The sequence below is a fragment of the Callospermophilus lateralis genome, unplaced genomic scaffold (genome assembly GCF_048772815.1).
Source record: "Callospermophilus lateralis isolate mCalLat2 unplaced genomic scaffold, mCalLat2.hap1 Scaffold_312, whole genome shotgun sequence".
Lineage (NCBI taxonomy): Eukaryota > Metazoa > Chordata > Mammalia > Rodentia > Sciuridae > Callospermophilus > Callospermophilus lateralis.
Genome location: NW_027513736.1, coordinates 73,862 through 98,704, shown reverse-complemented (window position 1 = coordinate 98,704; position 24,843 = coordinate 73,862). Strand labels below are relative to the sequence as shown.

Here is a 24,843-nt window from a genome sequence, read left to right as displayed (position 1 = left end):
TCTGAGTTGGACCTATTTCACTGAACATCATTATCTCTAGTTCCATTCATTTTCCTGAAAATGACATGATTTCATTTTTCTTTATGACTGAATAAAACTCCATTGGGTATATATACCACATTTACTTTATCCACTGATGGACATCTAGGCTGCTTCCAGAGTTCATCTATTGTGAATTGTGCTGCTGTGAACATGGTTATGCATGTATCACTGTAGTATAATGACTATGATGACTTTGATTCTTCAGGATGAATTTTTTACTGAGGTCACATGATGGTTCCATGCCTAACCTTTTGAGCAACTTCCATACTGATTGCCATAGTGTCTGTTCTAGTTTACAGTTCCGTCAACAGTGTAAAAGCATTCCTTTTTCTCCATATCCTCTCCAGCATTTATTATGATTTGTATTCTTGATGACTGTCATTCTGACTGGTGTGAGATGAAATTTCATTATAATTTTAATTTGCATTTCTTTAAATACTTCTTCATATATTTGTTGGCCATTGTATTTCTTCCTTTAAGAGGTATATTTAATTTATTTGTCCATTTATTAATTTGGTTATTTGATTTTTTGGTGTAAAGTTTTTTTGAGTTCTTTATATATTCTAAATATTAATCCTCTCAGAAGAATAGCTTGCAAAGATTCTTCTTCCATTCTGTAGGTTCCCTCTTGACGTTCCTAATTGTTTCCTTTGCTGTGCAGAAGCTTTTAAATTTGATGCCATGCATTAATTAATTCTTGGCATTATTTCCTGAAATTTAGGTCCCTATTGAGAAAGCAGTTAACCTGTATCCAAAAGCTGAAGTGTTAAAAAATAAAATAACAAAATAAAAGCTGAAATGTTGATCCTATATTTTCTCATAGGAGTTATATAATTTCTGGTCTAATTTCTAGGTCCCCTGCTGCATTTTATTTGTGCAGGGTGAGAGGTAAGAGGCTAGTTTAATTCTTCTACATATGGATATCTAGTTTTCCCAGCATTTATTAATGTCTTTTCTCCAAAGTATATTTTTGGCACTTTTGTCAAGGATCAGATGACTGTACATACATGGATTTGTCTCTATCTTCTATTCTTTACCATTGGTCTATGTATCTGTTTTATGTCAGTGCCATACAGTTATTGTTACTGTAGCTCTGTAGTATAATTTGAAGTCAGGTATTGCAATGCCTTCAGCATTGCGTTTTTGGCTTAGAATTGCTTTGGCCATTCTGAGTCTTTTAGTCTTCCAAATGAATGTTAGGACTGTTTTTTCTAGTTTTGTGAAGAACATCATTGGTAGTTGATAAGGATAGCATTGAATCTGTATGTTGCTGATGGTAATATGGCCATTTTAACAATATTAATTCTACCTATCCATGAACATGGCAAGTCTTGCCATCTTCTGAGGTCTTCTTCAATTTCTTTCTTCAATTTTCTGTAGTTTTCATTAAAGATCTTTCACTTCCTTGGTTAGATTTATTCCTAGTTTTTTGTTTGTTTGTTTGTTTTATTTATTTTTCCTTGAGGTTATTGTGAATGGAATTCTTTTCCTGATTTTTTTATCAGAAAGTTCATTTTTGTATATAGGAAAGATATTGATTTTGTGTATGCTAATTTTGTAACCTGTGACTTTGCCAAATTAGTTTATCTGTCCTAGCAGTCTTTTGGTGGATTTCATTGGATATTCAAGGCATAGGATCATACCATCTGCAAACAATAATAATTTGATTTCTTCCTTTCCTGTTTAAATCCCTTTTATCTTATTCTCTTGCCTAATGGCTCTGGGTAGAATTTCTAGCACAATAGTAAACAGGAATAGTGAGAGTAGACATCCTTGTCTTGTCCCGGCTTTTAAAGAAAATGCTTTCAGTTTTCAATATACTATGAAGTTGGTTTTGTGTTTTTCATATATAGCCTACACAATGTTGAGGTAGATTCCTTCCATCCTTAGTTTCATCAATGTTTTTATCATGGGTGCTGAATTTTGTCACAGGCCTTCTCTGCATGTATTGAGATGACTAAATGATTTTTGTCCTTGAATCCACTTATGTGATGAATTACATTAATTGTTTCCCATATACTCAACCATCCTTGCATCTCTGGAGTAAAACCAACTTGGTCATAGAGTACAATCTTCTTAATATGATGTTGTTAATATTTTATTTGTGTTGCTTAATATTTATTTTATTTATTTTGTTTAAGTTGCTTAATATGATTTGCTAATATTTTATTAAGTATTTCTACATCAAAGTTCATCAGGGATATTGTATAGTTTTCTTTCCTTTATGTGTCCTTATCCGATTTTGGTATGAGGTGACACTGATTTCACAGAATTTGGAGGAGTTCTATCCCTTCACGAGTATGGATAGTTTGTTTTAATGTTGGATCTCAAAATTTCATGGAGGATTTAATAATTTTTCAATATTTGTATGAAGTTTTTTTAAATTTTAGGATGTTTTATTCTATATTTGAAAAAATATTTTTGTATTTAATCAAATGCTCCAATTACCCCTACATTGGAGTCTATTTATCAATACATTTTTTCCTCTTTTACATACTTATTTTCTGATGAGCTTAAATCTTTCCTTTCTGTTGTTCATTCAGTGCATAGATTTGGGCCCTTATTGTTTACACTCACTTGTTATTTTTGGTCTTAGATTGAACTTACCACCCAGATCTGCAATGTTTATAAGATTGTTTCTATATCCTTCTCTATCTTTTTCTCTTGTTTTTCAGTACTTGTTTTATTAAGTCACTATTATTTTTTTTTATTCTGGGAATTGAACACAGGGACACTTTACTGATAAGTAACATCCTGAGCTCTTTTTATTTTTCATTTTAAGTTGTGGGCCTTAAACTTGTGATCCTCTCACTTTAGCCACCTGAATCACCAGGAAACTAAGTATTTTTAGGGAGTAATAAGAAATGGAGAAGTTGTGAAGAATTTCCTTCTATCCATGAGGATATATTTTTCTTTTAGGTCTGATTGTTCTTATTTTCATGATTACTTTCTTTCTTTTTTTCTTTATTCCTTCTCCACCCGTGTGTTACCTTGACAACTGGTGTTCTTGGAAATTACATCAGTTTCACATTTCAGTGTGTCACCCTGAAGTCTCAACCTTTGTCAGAGGCTGATGGTTTGTTCTCTTTGTCACCAGATTGTAATTCTCTTAAGCCAAAAATAAAAGGTGAAACTTATGTTAAGCATGTTTTTCTCCCAATAAGGAGCATTAGTGAGACTCCATGGAATGTTGTTGACACAGGAGTACTGGTATGGGTGTGGTAGGTAAGAGGTAAGAGGCAAAGTCCCTCTGTACACCTGCTTCACTCCAGAGGCATCTGTTTCTGCCATGCGCCACTTGATTTTGAAGACCATCAAATGCAGTGGTCAATCCCAGATGCATAGTAGATTCATTTAGGAATTTATTTATTTTTTAATGCTTACATAGGTCTGTATGTCAAATCTTAATCTATAAATCTAATTTAATGGATCTGTGGAGAGATATAGGTGTCCTTATTTTTGAAGTTACCTGTGAAATACTAATGCTCAGATGAGTTTGAGAGCACCTGCATTATTCTATATTAATCTGTTTTTACTGATATTTTTCATCAATTCTATGGGTCAGGATTACATTTTTCTCCATAAATTAAGGATAATAGCCTAAAATATAGCATGGCTTCACCTTCTTAATCTTGAAATTACTTGCAATATGTAAAATAGGCTATTTTGGTAGACATTGTCCCCATGTCTCAGAGTCTTATGAAAAAAAGTTAATTTTTCCTGCATCCTACATGAAATGTCTAACGTTGTTGACCATGATGGTGTAGCTCTCTTGAGCAGCTTTTCTCAACCAGCTGGAGACTCAAGAGATCAAGGCGAACCGCAGTTGTGATTCCACCATGTTCCCCACATGATTTGGAAACAACCCTGTCATCCTATAGCAGGCAGATGGGAGAAGAAAAAAGAAATGGAGGAAACACCCACTCCTCAATACCACTGCCTGTAAGATGCTTCATGTAGAGTGAATTAGATGCAAGGAAGTGAGCTATGAAGATAAAAACAGTTTGGTTAGCAACCAGCCTGTCTCAACCACACAGGCTCTCTAATCTTTTAGATCTTGCTCACATCTAATATTTGTGTATTATTTGCTGTATTTTTTTACAAAAAAGAATAAATTAAATAATTTGCCAAAGAAGTTGGCAATGAATAGACTAGGCTGCCTAGAAAAGAGTTACCTGAAGAAGAGAGAAAAAAGTGGTGGATTGGGTAGGAAAAACAAACAAACAAAGGAGAACCTAGACCTTCAGCCAGATAGTGAACGCTGGGTATAGTTGACAACTTCATGCATAAAGTTTGCTGAGCAGAAGTAGAAGCATTACACATCATGACAAACCTGAGTTGCAGAAAATTAGACAAGATCTTTGCCAAATTCCCCAAAGACATCAAAAAGTGGTAGCAGATATGCAGAAGCAGAAGCTCTTCTTATCCCAATTTAGTTAAAATTTCCTGGCTGAATAGCTAAAGTGGAACTCAAATTTCTGTGCTCCTAAATCACTCCCTTAACCTACAGGTGCAGATCTAGGGAAGGTAGAAATGATTACAAGAAAATCAAAAAGCATCCAGAAGGTAAACACCATATCCCAACCAAGGCCTCCCCTCTTGTATGGAAGAAGAAATAATGCAGAATAAATATAGGTCTGCATAATCTGAGAGGAAGGAAAGGCTTTGTTCTCTGCAGGTTTCGAGGAAAAAACTATCTGTTGAAACAAAGTGCAGCTTCTCTCCATAACAAATTCTGGAGCCTCCATCTAAGAAGAAACTGTTGAAAACAAGATTGGCGGAGGAGTAACCTCACAATTTTTGTTTCTACATTTCCCTGCATACCCTAACCTTTCAGAAGCACTTAAGTAAATGGCTTTCTGGAATATGGCAATGTATCTTATAGGCTGGGCCCATGGGGCAATCAATGCCAGCTCTGAGCAAGCCTCCAGGATTGCACATCACACAAGGCATCCCTGGGCTGAAATTTAGACTCTGCTTGTCAAGCTATGAGACTTTGCTCCCTGTTCCTTAAAGTGGTCCCACTGTAAGATAAGATTTTTCTAATTACTTTCCTAGAGAAAGTAACCTTTTCTAATTTGCATAAAGTCCCTGTATAGGCAAACTGTAAACAATCCAAAATAGGAGACATGTTCATCTTGGCCTTTGAGATAACATGACAAATGTTTTATCCCATTGTACTTTCCTGGTCATGACTAGGTTAGAAGGAACTTTTTCTGTCCTCTCCTATTTTCTTGCCTTGGCCTCTACTTTTTTCTGAGGCCTATCACATCCATCTTAGAACTCATTGAGAAAGCAAGCAGTCTTGGGTCTCTAGTTCATCCCTGGGATATTAGTAACAGTTTATAATTTTGAAGTCCTTTCTTAGACCATTTTCTGGGTTAACCACTTTACATCTTCCAGTTTAGTTAGGACTTGCAACTCATCTCTGATATAGATATTATAACTCCCATTTCAGGAAATCAACAGATAAGTTAGGTAACTGGTCATGGTCCTGCTCTTGATGGGGCCTCCGCTTGGGACACAGATTTCTGTGACTCAAAGGCCCACATACCAATCCAATTCCTTTGAACACTTACTAGAGAGTCCCAGTGAGGCTCCATTAAACTAGCTTTTATTGCACGTGCTGTGTCAAAGGAAAATGGTGCATTATCAGGGGTTGCTCTCTTTCAGTTCTTAAACATGATATGACACCTATTGCAAAACCTATTTGAGATCAAGTCATTTGTCTATATCATCAGGATTTTTTACATTGTTTCTGAAAAACTCAAATTTACTTTTACATTTAAAAAAAAATGTTTTGAATGTTACTATGTGTCTAGACTTGTCCTAAATGCTGGGGTTATAGTGATTAAACAGACTACATGGCCCTGATAGAATTTATATTCTACAGGGGAAGTCCCATAAAGAAAAAACAACAGGACGGGCAAGAAGTGCTCCCTAACCAAGAACTGTCTCTGAGGGTATAAGAATGGAGCACAGACCTGAGGGCCTGATGGAGGGAGCTGTGCCCAACTTCAGGGGAGAGTATGCCAGTCGAAATCCACACAGATTCCAAGGGCTTACAGGAGGGAATGAGCTTAGTATACTTAAGAAGTGATAGGTTTAATTAAGAACTTCTATGCAAAAATACCTTGAATTTATACTTATTTCTTCAGAATTACACTTAATATCTACAATTTATTTAAATTTTTAATTAAGGAAGCAAACAGCACAATTCTTGGGATCCCCTGCTGGCCAGTGAGGCAGCATAATCTTATTACCCTTATGGATAATTTGGCATTTCTTAGCAAGGAGGAGCTCCAAGGGCACCCCTAGCCAGTGGTCGACAGATGTGAAAAGGAGCCTTTTAATCAGAATAGAATACAGAAAAGTGTCTGGGGGTATACATGTGTGTTTTGGGGGAATGTGTGTGTGTGAGAGAGAGAGAGAGAGAGAGAGAGAGGAATTGTGGGAACAGTCAATTCAATAGCAGGGAATGTCAGTTTTGAAACTCCACAATGAAACATAAAATAGAAAAAAAGAAAGCTTTGGGGAGGTTCCTTTACTTTGAGATGAAAAAGAAAATAATCCAGGAAAGTTCAGGGCCTAGAAGATAAAGATTATATTGTATTCTGTTATAATAAGCAATTATTTTCACTATGATCATATCAATATCGTCCATTGATATGGTCCACCATTGTCTATCTAGTCATATTTTGTTTCATCTGCACAAATCTGTGCTTTGTTGAGAAATAATCCACATCTTCCTTATTCCCGCCATCAGTCAGCCTCATAGCAACCATAGGGAAAGCACAAGTTTGCAGCATTGTTCTGACCCCTGCTCATAGTTGGTTGATGCAGGTTTGCATAAAAATCAAAACAGATTCCTTTGTTCCTATTTTTTAGACTGAAAAAAATCCTTAGGGCTCCAATATCCAGGGGAGATATAATAAAAATTTGTATACATTAGTTACCATGTTTTCTGAACATGTACCAGAGAAACAGAAGTAACATTTTTGCATAAAAAGGGGAGAAACGAATGCAATACCCATGGAAAGGCAATTAGGCTCAAAGAACATGGAGAGAATTCTGGTGGTGTTGAAGTTCCTAGTTCCAGCTGTTCCCCAAACCTGGGAGATTTCCTGTCCTTGAATTCCATGAGACAGCTTCACCCGCTAGTTGTAATTTCCCTTTCTTATTTAAGGTAGTCAGGCTCGGGTTTATTTTCTTACAACTGAAATATGCCAACTAAAATTTTCCATTTATTTTCTAATTTGATGATCATAATATCTTTGTACTGCATATATTAGTTCCATTTTGTTGAAAAGAACTCTGAATCAGAAAATTTAAGTGAAGAGCACAAAAAGTTACTAAGTAGATGGCCCACCTTCAGCATCATCTCAAGCATAAAACTATATCAAGGAGGATGAGGCCGCTCGGCGCGCCCCGGCCTGACGCGCCGCGGCGGAGGCGAGCGGGAGGCGGGACGGGGCGGGGAGAGCGGCGGGGCCAGCGGGAGGACGCGCGGCGCGCCAGGCGGACGCCGCAGGTCCCATGCCGCGCCGCGACACCCGCGCCCCTGCCGCCCGCACCCCGCGGCCGCCCCCCGCCGCCCGCCGCCCAGGGCTCGCTGCGCCGCGCCCTTAACGGGGCCACCAAGCGATGCCCGCTGGGCGCCCGCGAAAGGTTGTCGGCTCCGCTGAAGGGCAGCGGCGCCCCCGCGCCCCCGTGCCCCGCTCCGGCCAGGAGCCTTCACGTAAATGGGTCCAGTTATGCCTGCCAGTAAGAAGCCAGAAAGCTCAGGAATTAGTGTGTCCAGTGGACTGAGTCAGTGTTACCGGGGCAGTGGTTTCTCCAAGGCCCTTCAGGAAGACGATGACCTCGACTTTTCTCTGCCTGACATCAGATTAGAAGAGGGGACCATGGAAGATGAAGAGCTGACCAACCTGAACTGGCTGCATGAGAGCAAGAACTTGCTGAAGAGCTTTGGGGAGTCGGTCCTCAGGAGTGTCAGCCCCGTACAGGACCTGGACGACGACACCCCTCCATCCCCAGCGCACTCTGACATGCCCTATGATGCCAGGCAGAACCCCAACTGCAAGCCCCCCTACTCTTTTAGCTGCCTCATATTTATGGCCATGGAGGACTCTCCAACCAAGCGCCTGCCAGTGAAGGATTTCTACAACTGGATCTTGGAACATTTTCCGTATTTTGCGAATGCACCTACTGGGTGGAAAAACTCAGTGAGACATAATTTGTCATTGAATAAGTGTTTTAAGAAAGTGGACAAAGAGAGGAGTCAGAGTATTGGGAAAGGGTCGTTATGGTGCATAGACCCAGAGTATAGACAAAATCTAATTCAGGCTTTGAAAAAGACACCTTACCACCCACCTCCCACCTCTCCTCAGGCATATCAAAGCACATCAGGTCCACCCATCTGGCCGGGCAGTACCTTCTTCAAGAGAAACGGAGCCCTTCTGCAAGTTTCTCCAGGAGTGATACAAAACGGAGCACGGGTTCTGAGCCGAGGGCTGTTTCCTGGCGTGCGGCCATTGCCAATCACTCCCATTGGAATGACGGCAGCCATGAGGAAGGGCATCACCAGTTGCCGGATGCGGACTGAGAGTGAGCTGTCGTGCGGCTCCCCCGTGGTCAGCGGAGACCCCAAGGAGGATCACAACTATAGCAGTGCCAAGTCCTCCAATGCCCAGAGCACCTCGCCCACCAGCGACTCCGTCTCCTCCTCCTCCTCCTCGGCCGACGACCACTACGAGTTTGCCACCAAGGGGAGCCAGGAGGGCAGCGAGGGCAGTGAGGGCAGCTTCCAGAGCCACGAGAGCCACAGCGAAACGGAGGAGGACGACAGGAAGCCCAGCCAGAAGGAGGCCAAGGATGCCCTGGGGGACAGCGGGTACGCATCCCAGCACAAGAAGCGCCAGCACTTCGCCAAGGCCAGGAAGGTCCCCAGCGACACGCTGCCCCTCAAAAAGAGACGCACGGAAAAGCCCCCCGAGAGCGACGATGAGGAGATGAAAGAGGCAGCCGGGTCCTGCACTTGGCAGGGATTCGGTCGTGTTTGAATAACATCACCAATCGGACGGCAAAGGGGCAGAAGGAGCAGAAGGAAACCACAAAAAATTGAAAACAAGTCATTGATTTGTTTTGAACTTATGGCCATTTGGTTTCAGCATGTCAGGAGATTTCTAATGATTTGTGGCAATATCAGCAATTTTTTTTTCTTTTGGTTTGATTTTCTTTCTTTTCTTTTTTTTTCTTTTTTTTCTTTTTTTTTTTAATTTGCCCCCCTCTCCTTTGTTTTGGACCCTTAAGAATTTTATTTTTAAAGGAGATTGAAGCCATAGAACTCATATTGACACTCAGCTGTTTTACAAAAGCTTTTCATTATCCGACGACAAAACCCAGAAAAAGCCAAAATTATCATTGCTTCCTGCAGCTTGTCAGAAACACGTGGCTTGAACCCACAGGGATGTCAACGTTAATGCCACAATTGGAGTACACATTTGGCACCAAGAAGGCACGTGTGCAAAGTAATCATTCAGGCCCAACCCTGAGGTTTAAAAAGAATGTCCTTCCATTTGGGTTCACTGAATGGAGAGGCACATACAGTAATGGGAGAAAAGGAAGAACCCCACTTCCCCTTAGGCACAGACCCAGGCCTGTGCACCCAGCTTCCCATTGGGCAAGGAATGCCCTGGGCATTGCCATACAGCAAGCACGGGCCTCTGTGCTCCGATCCTTGAGGCCTGGTGATGTCTTACAAGCTGAGCACCGGACTGTTGAGACACGTCAGGTGTCAGTGACCAAGAAGTGGGGTAAACTGTAGTCACATTGGTGATTACTCTATTTTGTAGCTAAGAATATGTCCCAAAAGCCATAAGCCTGAAGGTTGGTCCTGCACGTGCATACACACACACACACCCCACACATATGAATGGGACTAAGAGAAAACTCATGGAAAAAAAAAAAACAAACAAAAAAAACAGGCCATATCTTCTAAACTGCCCAAGTGAAAAGCAATCAAGTCTGAAAATTGACATTAGCTGTTAAGGAAGGAAATAATGGTTCAGATTCTATTTCTGTCTATCAAAACTATTTGATCCAAGTGAAATTAAAAAAAAATAGCTACCAAACCTGCCAGTAGTAGTGTGGTATATAAAGGCACATTGATGGACACACTTCAAAAGTAAAACATGGCAAAAAATAATAATAATAATAATAAGTAACTCCTATACTGCCCTCAAAAAGGAGCCTGCAATTAATGTCAGTCAATATTCATCTTTGCAAAAAAATCTGATTTCCACATTCAACCAGTGGAGCCAGCAGAAATTTCTGATCCACAATGCATGGATTCCTTTAAAGAAAAAAAGAAAAAGAAAAAAAAAAGAAAAAAATCATAAAAAACAAACTTTTTTTTTTATTCAAAAATAACAAAAGTTCTTGTAAGGTAAATAATGTATTTAGCATGAAGCATGAATTATTTTCATATAAATATAGAAAATAGAGAAAAGGCTATGCCTCTAATTTTTAAGCCCTTAGGCTTAGAGGTTCTTTGTTTTCCTCCTTTTTTTTTCTTTATTTCTCTTCCTTTTTTCTTTTTCTTTCTTTTTTTTCCCTGGGTTTTTGTTTTGTTTTCTTTTGGTTTTTTGAAGCAGGTGTTTAAGGTTTAATCTTCTTCAGGGACAAATTCTGACTGTTGGGGAACTTACTCTGCAATATAAAAATCTCTTCATGCTCTGGTAGGGCTGGGATGGTTGACTCTGCACTGCCTTGTCTGCACTCAGCCCGACCCCTCTGATTCTCTACTGGAGAGCGTGTGCTTTCTCTTTGCCTGTACATGTTTAACATGACGCAATAATTCGAGGGCAAACTTCGTAGTGAGTGTGTATGATAGAATCAAGAGAATTATGGGATGCTTACTTGAGAAAACCATGACCTTGAGTTGGTTCTAGGAAAAAGGCAGTGAATATATGCAAATTCACCAGAAGGGGAAACATGCTAATGGGCCTTATTGGGTGAGGGTTCGAGATAGAGTACACATGAGGGAGGAAGTGACAGGAGGGTGAGAAAGGCCAGCCCCAGGTGTTTCATTGGGAAAATGCCATTTCAAAGTAAGAGAGAGGGGGCCGGCCATCTCTACCACCTCAGCACACTAACAACCTGGAATTGGACCACCTAGATTGTGAGAGCTGAATTTTGACAACCAGACGATGTCACACAGACCAGAAACTTATCTTTGCCTAAAAAAATACATATATATATATAAATATATATATATATTTATTTTTGTTTTTGTTTTTGTTTTGGAGATCCAAAGAAAAAATCTGAAGAATATCATCTTCCATCCAAATGGAAGGAAGTGTTTAAAACAAAAGCACCTACTATCATGGCTCAGGATCTGGTGGTCGGGGACAGGGAGGGGACTAAGGGGATCTTGAATTTTTACAACAGGACACTTGTGAGCCAAAGTCAAGCCCATGGGCCAGCACAGGCTACCGTCAGGAACTCCATCAGCCAGGATGCTCCCATCCCTGCCTTTCTCTGGGCTGCTGATGAGAGAACCTGGAAGACATGTCCCTGTCATGGCCCAGGCTCCTTCCCCTGCACTGAGCCTGAGTGCGTGCCCCATGATGTTCAGGATTAGGTGGGCACGCAGATCTATCTTTGCAGTGCTCTGTCCCCTCGTTCTCCCCAAACATCAAACACCCTAAAAGCCATGCACAGCTATGGAACCTGAGCCACACTTCAATTTGTGTTGTCACCTGATTAAGCCCAAGAGACCACCACCTCGATCCCCCAAACCCAAGACGATACAATTAAGACTTCTCTCTGGAAAGGCAGAGGTAAACATCAGCACTGTTTCTGGCAGGGGACTTCTTCCAAGGAAAACCCCACAGTGGGCTGTCTCCCCTCATTTCATTTTTCTAAGGGGGCAGATGCCTCTCTTAGAAAATAATAAAATGCAATGTGTGTGATTTACTTTTCTGATCTCTTTTGAGAAATAGATAAATATAAGTGTGTTCTTAACTCCAGAACCACTCTTTTTGCATAAATACCTCATCGGGCAGCTAAGTGTTATTCTCCTGAGTCTCTCTCGGCACCTTCATTGGATCTTCTGGAAGACTTGTTGGGGAAACTTTAGTGAGGGTACTTTTTCTATTTTTCTTCTGTTTTTGGAGACATACACATTATGCATAACCAAAACAATGGCTCAATTGTGTTTAACTTTGTATTTTGATTGTTGAGGAAAAAAAAATATATCGATGTGTATGTGGCTGTTTGTAGTGAATTCACGAGGTTGTCCGTGTCCTTAACAAGCCAAGGGGCAGGAGGCACGCTCTCTTACCCCCTCCTCCAAGAGCAGTAGAGAATTTAAGCACAAGCCTATTTGTGAAAGAATATTTTGCTTAAATGTCATTCACTTTAGTCTTGGAATTCCTTCCCAAATGTCAGATGTTCTTTTAGCTTCCAAACTAGCATATGTATCCATTAGTCTGACCGATGCCTGAGCACCATCATGGGGTGTGGTGGTGCGCTTTCATTTCTCCTGCCAGGAGAAGTGGCGGTTTGTGTGTCATTCCAGTATCTCACATACTCACGGGGTGGGAGGAGGGGGAGATGGGGAACTATAGCAATATTTCAAGATGCTTTGGAGAACGACCTTGAACCCATCAGCACCGTGACATCTGCAAGTGCTTGCTATTGGCCCTCGGACACATTTAAGAGAAAGAGATCGTAGCTCTTTTTTCTTAAATGATATGCACATAGACAGTTATTTTTATCCTACTGTAATTGTCTTTTCTCTATCTAGTACTATGTGGAAAGGGTTTGCATCATAGGTTTTTTTTTCCCAGCCTTACAATATACCACAAGCTCCTACTTCCCCCACCCCAGTCAGTATAGTTCTTTGGCAAGGCCGTCTATCTGAAACTCAAAATGAACCAAACCCGCCCTTAGATGGTGGTTTGAGAAAACCATAGCCAAGACAACTGTCACGGGTTTCAGTCTAGGATCTCAGTGTTTGAGAAGGACTGTGTCAGAGGCCTTTCCCAGAAATGGATTTTTCTCCCAAGAGGCAGTCCGCATGTCTAGTGCTTGCTGGACACAGTGGTCACAACCACGAGGCATTCTGGAAGAGACCATTATGTTGAATGGTGCCCCTCCCTGGGGGACAGCATCAGGCAGTGGACTCCGTGAAAACCATGTGCAGATGGCTGTTGGGCCCAGCTCGGAGGAGTCCAGCACACCAGGTCTACAAGTGCAGGTGATCAGCCTCAATGCCTCCACTCTCCAGGGGTCTCTGGCGCAAGGGATTTGACAGGAACTGGAGATCTGTGCAAGCGATGGACACGGGAGGGTTTTCCACATGGGATCAGGTTCAGTTTGATGTGATTTCTCTTTCCCTTTCAACTGTATTCAGGTTGGGACTGGTTTCTTTCTGGTGGATCACAGCTGCCCAGATGTTGCAATTTATTTTTATGTTTCTATAGAGAAGTCTTTTTCTTTTCATCTTCAGAATTTTTTTATTATTTTTTTGACACCAAAAGAAAACATCAGAACTCTGTGTCCCCTCTCAATTGTGACTTACCAGTGTTGACAGTTAAGTCTTTAGTGTTGTAGCTCCCGGCCCACCAATACTATATCAGACACTTATGCCCATGGTGCAGCACTGTGATCTAATTTAAATAATACTTTTTTATTATTTATACTACTATATATAATATACATCAACACTTTTGCTATATAACTTAAGTGATAAACCCCTTTTAGTTACCTGCCAAACTCTGGACTTTGGTTTATATTGCAGTTAACACAGTTACAAAGTTGTAATGGCGTCTCTCTCTCTCTCTTTCTCTCTCTCTCTTCCTCTGTGTAACGGAATGTGTAAATCAAAAGTGTGTACATTGTGTGGTGTTCCTGTTTCCTGGAATCTCATGAGGATTTACACACGGCGTTCAGTGTTCTGTATAGACCTGCCTCCCTTTGTGAACTCCTCTGTGACCTTTGGTCTTGGCGGCTAACCCCATGTATCTTCTCTCCTGCTGGTTACTCTTGAATTAAGCACAGACTCCTCCTCAGCTCGGTTGCTTTATCATGAATAATGTTTGTGACCTTGGCATTCTTCCACAGTTCAGCAAACAAGTGCTAGCTTCACTGACCAAAAAAAATTAAGGAAGGAAAACACCATTTTTAAAATGATCCATCTTTTAACGGCCGAAAAACCGATGTGTCTATGGTGCTGCATCTCTGTTGCGCTTCTGAAATCAGACCGGTGTGAAAGATCCTTTCTGACTTCCTCTGAGATGCTCACAAGTACCCTTCCTGTTGTTTTGTTAGTGTTGAAATTTAAGACTATTTATTTGGAATATATACAGCAGTGTTTTTCCACTGTATTTCATTTGCAAAAGCGGAGAAATGCCTTCTCTACCTTTTTGCAAATTGTTGATATTCCATATTGGATTCTCACAGACTTCGATATGGTGAATCTGTCAAACTTAGAAATTGTATTTTATCCTTCCTTTCATGACTGTGGGCTGAGTTCCCCATGCCCCCTTTTTTAGAAGAAACGTAGCACACTTTCAGTTCTCGGAAACGTCACTGTTTCTTGATGTGTATGTTGAGACCATCCAAGCTCACAGCTGATTCAGTAACCAATTCCATCGAGTCATTCACGCTCACTACTTAACACTGCCATGGTGAAAATGTGGAGGGAAAAAGTGTCCATGTGTGTCTAAGAAGCATATGCCCTTGTACATTTTTTTTATACTCTGATTCTGTAACATTTATGAGTTTTGTTTTTGTTTTACAGAAAAAAAAAATGTGATAAAGCAATCAGAAGACCAAGAGGTTTACGATTGACACTTAGCGTCACCTGACCTTAGCTGGCCAATGGACCTACATGGCCAAATTAATTTACAAAAGTAATAATTTTTCAGAAGCCAACTTTTTTTTCTGTATTTTCTGTCTGAAACTGCCAATATCATGAATAGAAAGGGAGAACTGTAAAGGAGAAAGAAATCGATGTTCAGTTGTGTTTGTGTCAACCTAAAGAAGCAGTGTGGAGACAGGCACAGTCAGCCGAACTCTAGGGACGTGGTGGTGTTGCTTTGGAGGCGTATCATACTCGCATTTTGCATTCTTTATATGTAATCATATTGCCAAATACAAACTATTTCATCATTTATTGTAAATAACACTTTTCCCCAGACCTACCATAAAGTTTCTGTGATGTATTGTCTTACAGTTGCAATAAAAATTTCTGAGTTGCATCAAAAAAAAAAAGGAGGATGAAATCAGGTACACACACACACACACACACACACACACACACACAGAAATCTTTGTTAATATTTTTAATAATTACATTATGAAAAAAAGTTTCCTTAATGGTAGGTGTAGCATTTATTGTGGGTTGTGACATCTATCTTCCAGGTTGGTTTTGACAGAATTGGTTTGGCTTGATGTGAGAAACTACGTACACATAGAAAATTAAACTTAGAAGAACTGAGATGTGTTACAAATGCAATTTCCTTCCACAAGGAATTCCCTGTGAATATAGGTCCCATCCTCAAAGCTCCTGCTAGCCCGGAATGCAAAATAAAATAGAAGCCCTTAGTAGAGCATCAATTTACTGCCACACTACATTCTCCAAAAGCACACATCTTCTCTTCCTTGTTTCAGTAAGGGGCTGGAGCTATGACTCAGTGGTAGAGAGCTTGCCTAGCATGTGTGAGGCACTGGATTGGATTCTCAGCACTGTACATAAATAAATAAAATAAAGATCCATTGAAAACTAAACTATATTTAAAAAAAAGAAAGAAATGTGTTCATTCTTCCTCCAAAACTAATTATTCCCCCTATGTTTTTAAAGTCTTCTCCACCTGCCCTTTCTAGGACGTAATTTTCTTGTTTTTCTCTCCACTCTTTATCTTCACCTTCTCCTCTTAATAAGTTTAAAATAATTAAAACAACTTCCTGGAATTTTAACCTAAGCCCCTCTGAACTCCTATTTTTCCACTATCCTTCAAAAAGAAAGTTCTAAATTATTAGATTATGCACCGATTCTTCAACCTTCTGTAATTTAGCTCCTTTCCCCCATAATGTCACAGAAACTTCTTACTCCTTGATCAAAAGAAACATTTTCTGCTAAATCTGAGTGGACTCTTTTCAGGCTTTATCTTTCTTATCCTCTGGCATAATTTCACAATGTTGACTATTACCTCTATCATGAACTACTCCTGTAGATTTTCCCTCTTACTCCCTAACCTCTACTCAGTCTCCTTGTGGTATTTTCTCCCTTTTTTCTTCCTTTTCACATCCCTTGTTTGTGCTCTGATAGTAGAGCCTTGCTCCTTTGCTCTGCATCCCACACTTTACTCACTGGGAGTATTCCCACTATTAGGACTCCATTAACCGCCACAATCCAATAAATCTCCCACCAATGATGAAATTTTAACATCCCCATTAATGCAATGTCTCTCTGAGTACATCACCAATATTGGATACATCATTTTCCCCACAATGAATATCAGCAACATTAATAAAGCTGTCCAATTCAGAAAAGTGAGAAGCTACCTTTCACTTTTCTCTTTATCCATTCCTCATTCCCAACTACATATTAGTTTAGGATTTCATAGTTCTAAATTTTTCAAGCATTTTTCTATCTTCAATAGCAAAACTCTGGTTCAACTGGGTACAAAAGCTTGCATGCTTATAATCCCAGAAACTTGGGAGGCTGAGGCAAGAGGATCACAAGTTTATGGACAGTCTCAGCAATTTAGCACAGCCCTTAGCAACTCAGTGAAATCCTATCTCAAAATAAATGTTTTTTTTTTTTTTTTTTTTTTTTTTTTTTTAAACAAGGTGGGGTTTGGGATGTAACTCAGTGGTAAAGCACCACTGGTTTTGATCTTTATACCAAAAAACGCAAATCTCTGATTAAATTTTTTGTACCCTCTCCAACTACACTTTTGTCTACCTATTCAATTATGAACACTGAAGGTAGCAGGAGTCTATTAATATATAATTCTGACTTGTCCCATTTTGCTTCAGATTCTATTGCATTTATTATAAGAATTTCAATGTCTTACCTCTTTCTGCAAGGTCAGGGATGTGTCTACCATGTTCACAACTGTATCCCAGTGTCTTAGTGCAGTTCTTATTACATGACAGAGTTAATCATATGAATGAGGCAAGTTCACCTATTTTTCATTTGGTAAGTAAATACAAAAAGACAATGTAATGGGAATACCTTGGAATTCAGGGAAACTGAGTCCTAGCTTCTATACTCTGCCTCTAATTTACTGTATGATGTTGGGACACTCCGAGTGTTTTGCAGCCTGAAAACCAGCTGGTCTCAAAATTTCCTAAATTAGCAACCCTCTAATTTTTTTTGTGCCAGAAGTCAAACATGAGAAAAAAAAGTCAAAATTTACTAATAAAAAATGTGTAAAAATAAAATTATTTTAACCATCCTATTGCTTTTTTATGACATGAACATTTGGAAGTTACATATTAAATAAACAAAAACATTCTATTCCATCATCTTCATTTAATCCATCACCTGGAGCACACATACTCAAGTGTAAATTAATTCATGTTGTTCACATAAACCAAGGAAAACACAAAGAAAAGCTAAGTATCAGACAACATTTGTGAGCTTATAAATACCATAATACGTTACCATAAGTTTGTGGAGTGACCACAGCAGCCTTTCATATATTGTGATCTGGAATTATTTTTACTGTCAAAGGAGTTCACCAAGTTGTACATATTAATTTTTTAGAAAATGTATGACAATTTCAATATGAAAAATGTACAAGTGGCCTTAACTAAGTGAATAATTTCAAAATAAAAAAAGTATACAAATTCCTAAAAGAAAAACCTCTGAGGGCTACGGTTGTAGCTCAGTGGCAGAGCACTTGCCTAGCATGTGTGAGGCACTGAGTTCAATCCTCAGCACCACATAAAAATAGATAAATAAAATGAAGAATGAAGGTATTGTGTCCATTAAAAAAAAAGAAAGGATCCATGCTCAGACCAGTTCTTTTCCATGCACAGAATAGTTAGTGCTCCTCACTAACGCCAGCATTCTTCTTTTAGTTCTATGTTCATTCTTGCTCTCATCTCTGAGATGGTATTAGTTGAACAACACCGTTTGATTTCATGGTCCAACTTTTTATTCTGAGAATGAGAAAAGGGTACTGAAGATATGCCGCCCATCCTCCAAGACTCTACTATTCACTCTTTCTACAAGAGGAATGCCTGATGTGACTTTGTAAGCCGGGTCTCCTGGCCTTTCATTTATTGCCTATACTGGAGAAGCAAGACTTGGGAATCTTCTTTGGCTGTGTCTCCCATTCAGCAAGTGCACCAGGATAGACCTGCTTCAGCATGTTCACCATCTCCAATATTGTCATCTTGCCATTAGGTCAGGGTGCTGTGCATTTTGGTAGGAAAAGAAAGAAAGCCTTTCTCAGAAAAACCAGGCATAGTGGCTCATGTCTATGGTCCCATTACTTAGGAAGCTTAAGGCAGGAGACTGGTTTGAGTGCAGTAGTTTGTGGCCAGTCTGAGATCTCATCTCAAAAATAAAAGCCTGCCTCAGTCTTCTGGTCTAAGCCAGGTTCTACATTTCAGATCTACTAATAATGCCTCTCCCTATTTCTCATTGATTTTTTTTAAACCCAGGAGATACTTAGAGCTATATAATGATGGCGTTGAAATAGTATGTTATACCTTATTTATCAAAATGAAATATATCTCTTAAGATTTAATTCATCATTGATTGCCCAGCATGAAATATATTTGAGGCTAGGGGACTTCTTTAACGCATCATAGACAAGCAGACAATCATCTTCCAGTGTCTCTATACAATGGTACCTACTAAGTTTGTTCCTGTGATCATGTTTTAAGTCATTTTGCTCAAAAATGCAGATTCTAAATCTGGTGCATGTGACTTCTGATTCTTGTTTACATATCTAATAGGCCCATGACTCTGGGCAAGTTACTTAAATTTTTTATGCCTCAGTTTCACATCAGCAAAATGAAAATATTATCATTAATATTTTAGGACTGCCTTGAAAAATGATATTTGAAAAATAATATTTGAAAGTTCATAGAATAGGACCTAGAACATAATAAACATTAAAAAATTCGATAAATGTGTGTTACTGTGATTGTGGTTACCATTTCGTGGTTGAATTTTATACTTTCTTTAGTTCTTCTACCTTTGTGTTGTATCTTCCTTTTTCTCCTCCTCCTTTCCTTCTGCCTTCACCCTACTCATGAGATTCTGTCCTTCCTGCTTAATCAGTATATTTATTACATTAGTTTTTTCTCCTTGGTCTCAAGTTTGGGGAAAGTTGACATTCACAGTCCATAGTCACTAATGTCCTACAAATTAGGTGAACACTTGATGTGCATGAAGCAACTTAAAGTGTTGGGGACATTTAATGGCATTAAAGCTAATTGCTCCAACTGGAATTTATCCAGAACAGCTATGGAAAATGCATCGTGAAGATTTTATTGACTATTAGTGGATACGTCCTTGATTTTATATGTCCTCTAAATGACAACACCTCCTTTCTCCTAGTTGCCTGCCAGAAGAAGAAGGCAAATTAAGTTCCTCAAGATTTAGGTTCAGCAATTACATGGACCTAAAATGTCACAAGACTAATTTGTTTCAAGGGGTTTCAGTAGCATTATAAAGCATGTGGGAGGCCATCTGGTAGAGAGGCACAGAGTGGGTTTCCTAGCCTGCTAATTAATAGACATGAGGCTTGGACAGGTGACCTACTGCTTCTGAGTTCCAGTTTCCTCACTTCAAAAGTGGAGATGAAAATAACTATATGATAAGTTTGTTGTGGTAATTAAAGGAGATGACATTAATGATGTGCTTTATGCAGAACTAGGCTTAGAATAGCCATCTATAAATGGTATTTTTATTTGTGTGATTTTGAAACCTTCTATATTGTTTTCAAACTTCACTCTGGCTAAAATCTGGTGAATAAATCACTTCTTTTACACATTAGTCTCTAAACATAGAAAAAGGAAACAATATCCCTCAGTCTGAGCTGCAGTCAAAAAGATACCCTTTCAAGCCTTCATAGACTCTAGCTCTGGTGAGACACTCTTGTGCCCAGTCAATAAGCAGGATGCTGAGTTATTTATTATTCATTTATTTGATGCATGGAATAAAGAATTTTTGATTCTTATTATGGGTTAACCACTATTCTAAGTGCTGAGTAAAGCAAGCATGCTTCCTGTTCTCAAAAGATTTAAATTCTAATGAAGAGTCAGAATAAACAAGAGAACAAGCAAGATAATTACAGGATATCAAGAATGCTGGGAATAAAATGAAACAGGAAAATGTGAGCTACAATGTTGGGTGGGGGTGACCATTTTATTTCTGAGTCCCTCTGATAAAAATCTGAACTGTTTTAAATGATGAGAAGAATCCAGCTTTGTGACACTTTGTGGAAAGAGTCTTCTAGACAGAGAGGAGTAGTAGGTCAAAAGCTTTGGGGTGAGAATGAACTTCAAGACCGAATGAGCAGAAGGAAGGGCAGTGTAGATGAAGCATGGAGACCCTCGGGACAAATGGTAGGAGTGGAAATCAAAGGAAGCAAAGACCAGGTCAGGACAACCTGAAGACCATGATCAAGGCAAGGGTTCCATCCATATGCAACGGGAAATGAGCAAACAGTTTTAAGCATGAGTACAACTTGATCTGAATGCTCTTAATATTTTCACAAAGTCCTTTGGCTGAGAAGGCAAAAATATTTACACCTGGTGCTAAAAAGGGTTAATAAATCTTTAATCCCCCCTTTTTATTTTTGGATAAAGAAAAAAAATTCAATCTTCAGAGAGAAATATTTACTCAGAAAGTTCACATCTTGTTAATAGTACAAGCCGGACCTGAAATCAGAACTTTGGTCTCCTGGCCTATGCTCTTTCTATTCAAGGGCCCTAAACTTTGGTTAATATCACCCAAGGCTTCAAGGCTGAGTTTATAGGAGAATAAAGTAGACAAAATAAATCAACAGAGCACTCACAAGCATCTATAGGAGTCTGTGGGATGGCCCAATCATTAGCCATATGTCCATTCTAATTTTTTCATACAGCTCCTTTCTCTCTCTCTCTCTCTCTCTCTCTCTCTCTCTCTCTCTCTCTCTCTCTCTCTCTCTCTTTCTCTCTCCTGTCCACTTAGTTCTTGAGAGAATACCAATGGTACCAAAGTCTACCCAGGGGACTGGAAGTTTCCTGAAGCACTGGGAAAATAGTCCTTTCCTGGTTCCACAGAGCCATTTGTCTTCTGGACTATAAATGGCACTTCTTAAGCCCCAGACTCACAAAGTCTCTATTAAATTAGACCTAAAAGATTTAGGTCTCCCATAATCTTTGTCTTCTGGAGGACTGAACAGGGTATGCAAACCTCAATTCGGTCTGGCTCTTCTTTTTTTCTCCATCCCTCCTGTATAGATCAACAACCAAATATTCTTCTACACAAATTAAAACCTAACAAGACCAACCTTGCACATTTCAATTTCTATAACAGGGTGTCTTAAGGAGTCCTTTCTCTGTAGCTTAACTTTCCAAACAGGCTTACTCTGGGTTCCATTCCAGGTCCCCCAAGATTGCCTGATAAATGAGAACTGAGGAAGGCATGGCTGCTGATCAACATTGCTGACATTGCCCAAAATCCTACCAGTTGTGCCTTTTGCAAGTCAAGTTTTGCTTCTTAGGAATGTGTAACCTCAGCTGTATTTCTCTGTGACTTAAGAAATGCCATTACTGCCCAAGAGAATGGTGAACGAGAGGATTTACTGCTTGAAAAACTTCTCAATAAGTCATTGGTCATCTTCTTAATTTACAGAGGAGGTGATGGTGATCAATCACCAGAAGATACATCCTACCCATTAAAGTGAGCCCTTGGCCTCCTTCCAGCCCATCCAGTTGAACTAGAGGGTCTGTACCAAGGGCGTGCATAAAATGGTTTCTCTCTGCCATTGGCTTTCAGAGCACGATTATAAGTTTAGTTATTGTACCAATGATCCTAAAGCCCAAAGGAGCACGGTTTTGGAAAAGTGTCTGAGGTGATTAAATGAAGTAAAAGGAGGTTTATATTTCCTAGCAATAACTTGAGTAAAGAATCTTCTAGCCATTCCTGAGCACATAAGTGACCCTTATCCGTGTAGATAATGATAGTCTATAAAATTTGGAAATGTGGGCTGGGGTTGTGGCTCAGTGGTACAGTGCTTCCCTAACACATGTGAGGCACTGTATTTGATCTTTAGCACCATATAAAAAATAAACAAAATAAATTTACAAAGGATAAACAAGAATGACTTTTTAAAAAACGATTTGGAAACATGATGTCAATGGTTAGTTCAGGGACTGTAAAATGCACAGTGAGCATCAAGTACCCATCCCTTTTCTTTTCAGAATATGGGAAAAAAACAGAAGGCAGACTGAAGGAAACAGAAGGGTAAAATAAGGACAGGAGGAATTGAAGAAAAAATTTAAATGTTGTACTTCTAACCAAGGAACTTGTCATGGTTTAGATGTGCGGTATCCGCCAAAAGCTCACATGTAAGAAAATACAAGAGGATTCAGAGGGGAAATGCTCAGGTTGTGAGAGCTTTAATTCAATCAGTGAATTTATCCCTTGATGGGATTAATTAGGTGGTAGCTGGAAGCAGGTGCAGTGTGGCTGAAGGAGGTGGGTCACTGGGGCCTGGCTTTAGGGTACATATTTGTATATGGCAAGCAGAGTCTCTCTTTGCTTTCTGATCATCATGTGAGCTGCCTCCCTCTGCGACAACCTTCTGCCATGATGTTCGGCCTCACCTTGAGCCTAGAGGAATGGAGCCTACTGTCCCTGCCTTGAGGCCTCTGAAATTGTGAATCCCCAACTTTTCCTCCTCTGCAATTTTTCTTGTTGGGTCTTTTATTTGCAGCAGCAAAAGAGCTGACTAAAACAGAACCCAAAAGTTAGAGGAAGTTAAATCTTGAATCATAAAATAATATTGTAGTCTGGTTAACTTGGGTCAAATCTACTATCATTTTTATTTTCAAATATTGTGGAACTTTAAGCAACAGCTGTTTTCTATATCCTGTAGTTTGTGAACAGCCTACCTCTGCAGACATTCCCTGACACACTGGCCTGAAAACCTACTTTTTCTCCTGACCACATCAAGGCAGGTCTGAGGTGATTATATGCTGCCTCCTGACCTGCAGGTCTGACCAGTGAGTTCTTTGCTCTTCATACAGGAGAAAGACTTTGGGAAATAGGAGCAATTGGGAAACTTTTGGGAAATAGGAGCAATTGGGAGACATTTTGCCTTTCTTCTCTCTTGCAAGCACTCTATGGAGACTAAAGTGAGAAGTGGCCCCTAAAGAACAAGCATAGATAGTATACTCTTTTACGGAGTGGATTTAGTGACTCCAGTTTTTAAAGCTATTTACAAAAAATTTTCTTATACTGCTTCTACTTTTAAATATATCAAGCACTTCTAAATATTTAGAAGGACTTGATACTTCATATAAGAAATTGTCTGCTATGCATACAGCATGCATATTAATAGTTACAATATGAGTTATCTTCTAATCTGAACATTTTTACCTTGAATCATTCCCTCCTTACTTCCTTCTCTCCACCTCCAGTCTAGTGGACATATGTGATGCTTAGAGATGGTTGAACAAATTCACATCTAAAAGTGGTCTTCAGAGGACAAGCTTTCTTGTGAATTTCAACAAGAAATGTAAAAATTGTTCTAATTTTTCTACTTTGTCAAACACTAGAAACCTCTTTAATATGTAGACTACTTGTTGCAAATTTGGGACTCATTTTTCCTTTATATCACAACAAAACAAAATGCATAAAACATACAGAAAAATGTTGTGTGAAAATGAACACACTAGCATAAAACCTTTTGCAATGGCTTCCCTCCAACCTTCTTCAAAATACTAAACAAGTACAGATGGTACAATACTGCTCACAACAGTGGTTTAATAATTCCATTCGAAAAAGATAATATTTCATGTAAATTTTAGAAAAAAGATATTTTAAAGGTGACATTTTACTACCTTCAAGTTTAACGTACATCAGGCACTTCTAAACATCTAGAAAGACCAGGTATTTCAAGAAAGAACTCAAATTGGTCCAATGTGCACACAACAATCTTGAATAAACTGTACACATGTAATAATACTTTTAATTTTAAAGGGTCTACCTATGAACATTCCCATACTTCACCAACCCAGTGGGCTTTCATACTCACATTTTCAGAAAACAATCTTTTCTAGGAATTTTAATACAAAATGTGAAAATTTACTAGTTAACTATCACTTGCCATACACTGGCAATCTCATTAACATCTAGAAAAAGTACATAGTGTAGATTAGTACTCATTTGTCCCATGTGTACATTATATACAAATCAAAATAAAACAAAATGCACAGACATTAGGAACAATGGTTACTCTTTTCTCATAAGCACACTGGCATAGAACTCTGCATTTCCTCTTCTTCAGAGAACCAGTGCACAATGTGTATGCACCCTTGAAACAACATTTTAAATTAATTTTGACAAAAGAAAATTTATAAAATGCGTTATATATTTACAACTTCTACTTTCAACATGAAGATCAGGCACTTCAGAACATCTAGGAAGGCTTGATATTTCCAAAAGAGTGCTTAGCATTGTCAACTATAAATTCGATAATGAGGAATAAAATGCACACATACACACAAAAAAAAAAAACCAATGGTTTTAATATGAAAAACATCTTTTACATA

General features: G+C 39.1%; 1 pseudogene; it reads left to right on the top strand.

The window, feature by feature from the left end:
• The first annotated feature begins 7,784 nt into the window (after nt 1-7,784).
• On the top strand, nt 7,785-9,104 carry LOC143387774 (forkhead box protein N3 pseudogene; annotated as a pseudogene).
• The last annotated feature ends 15,739 nt before the right edge of the window (nt 9,105-24,843 follow it).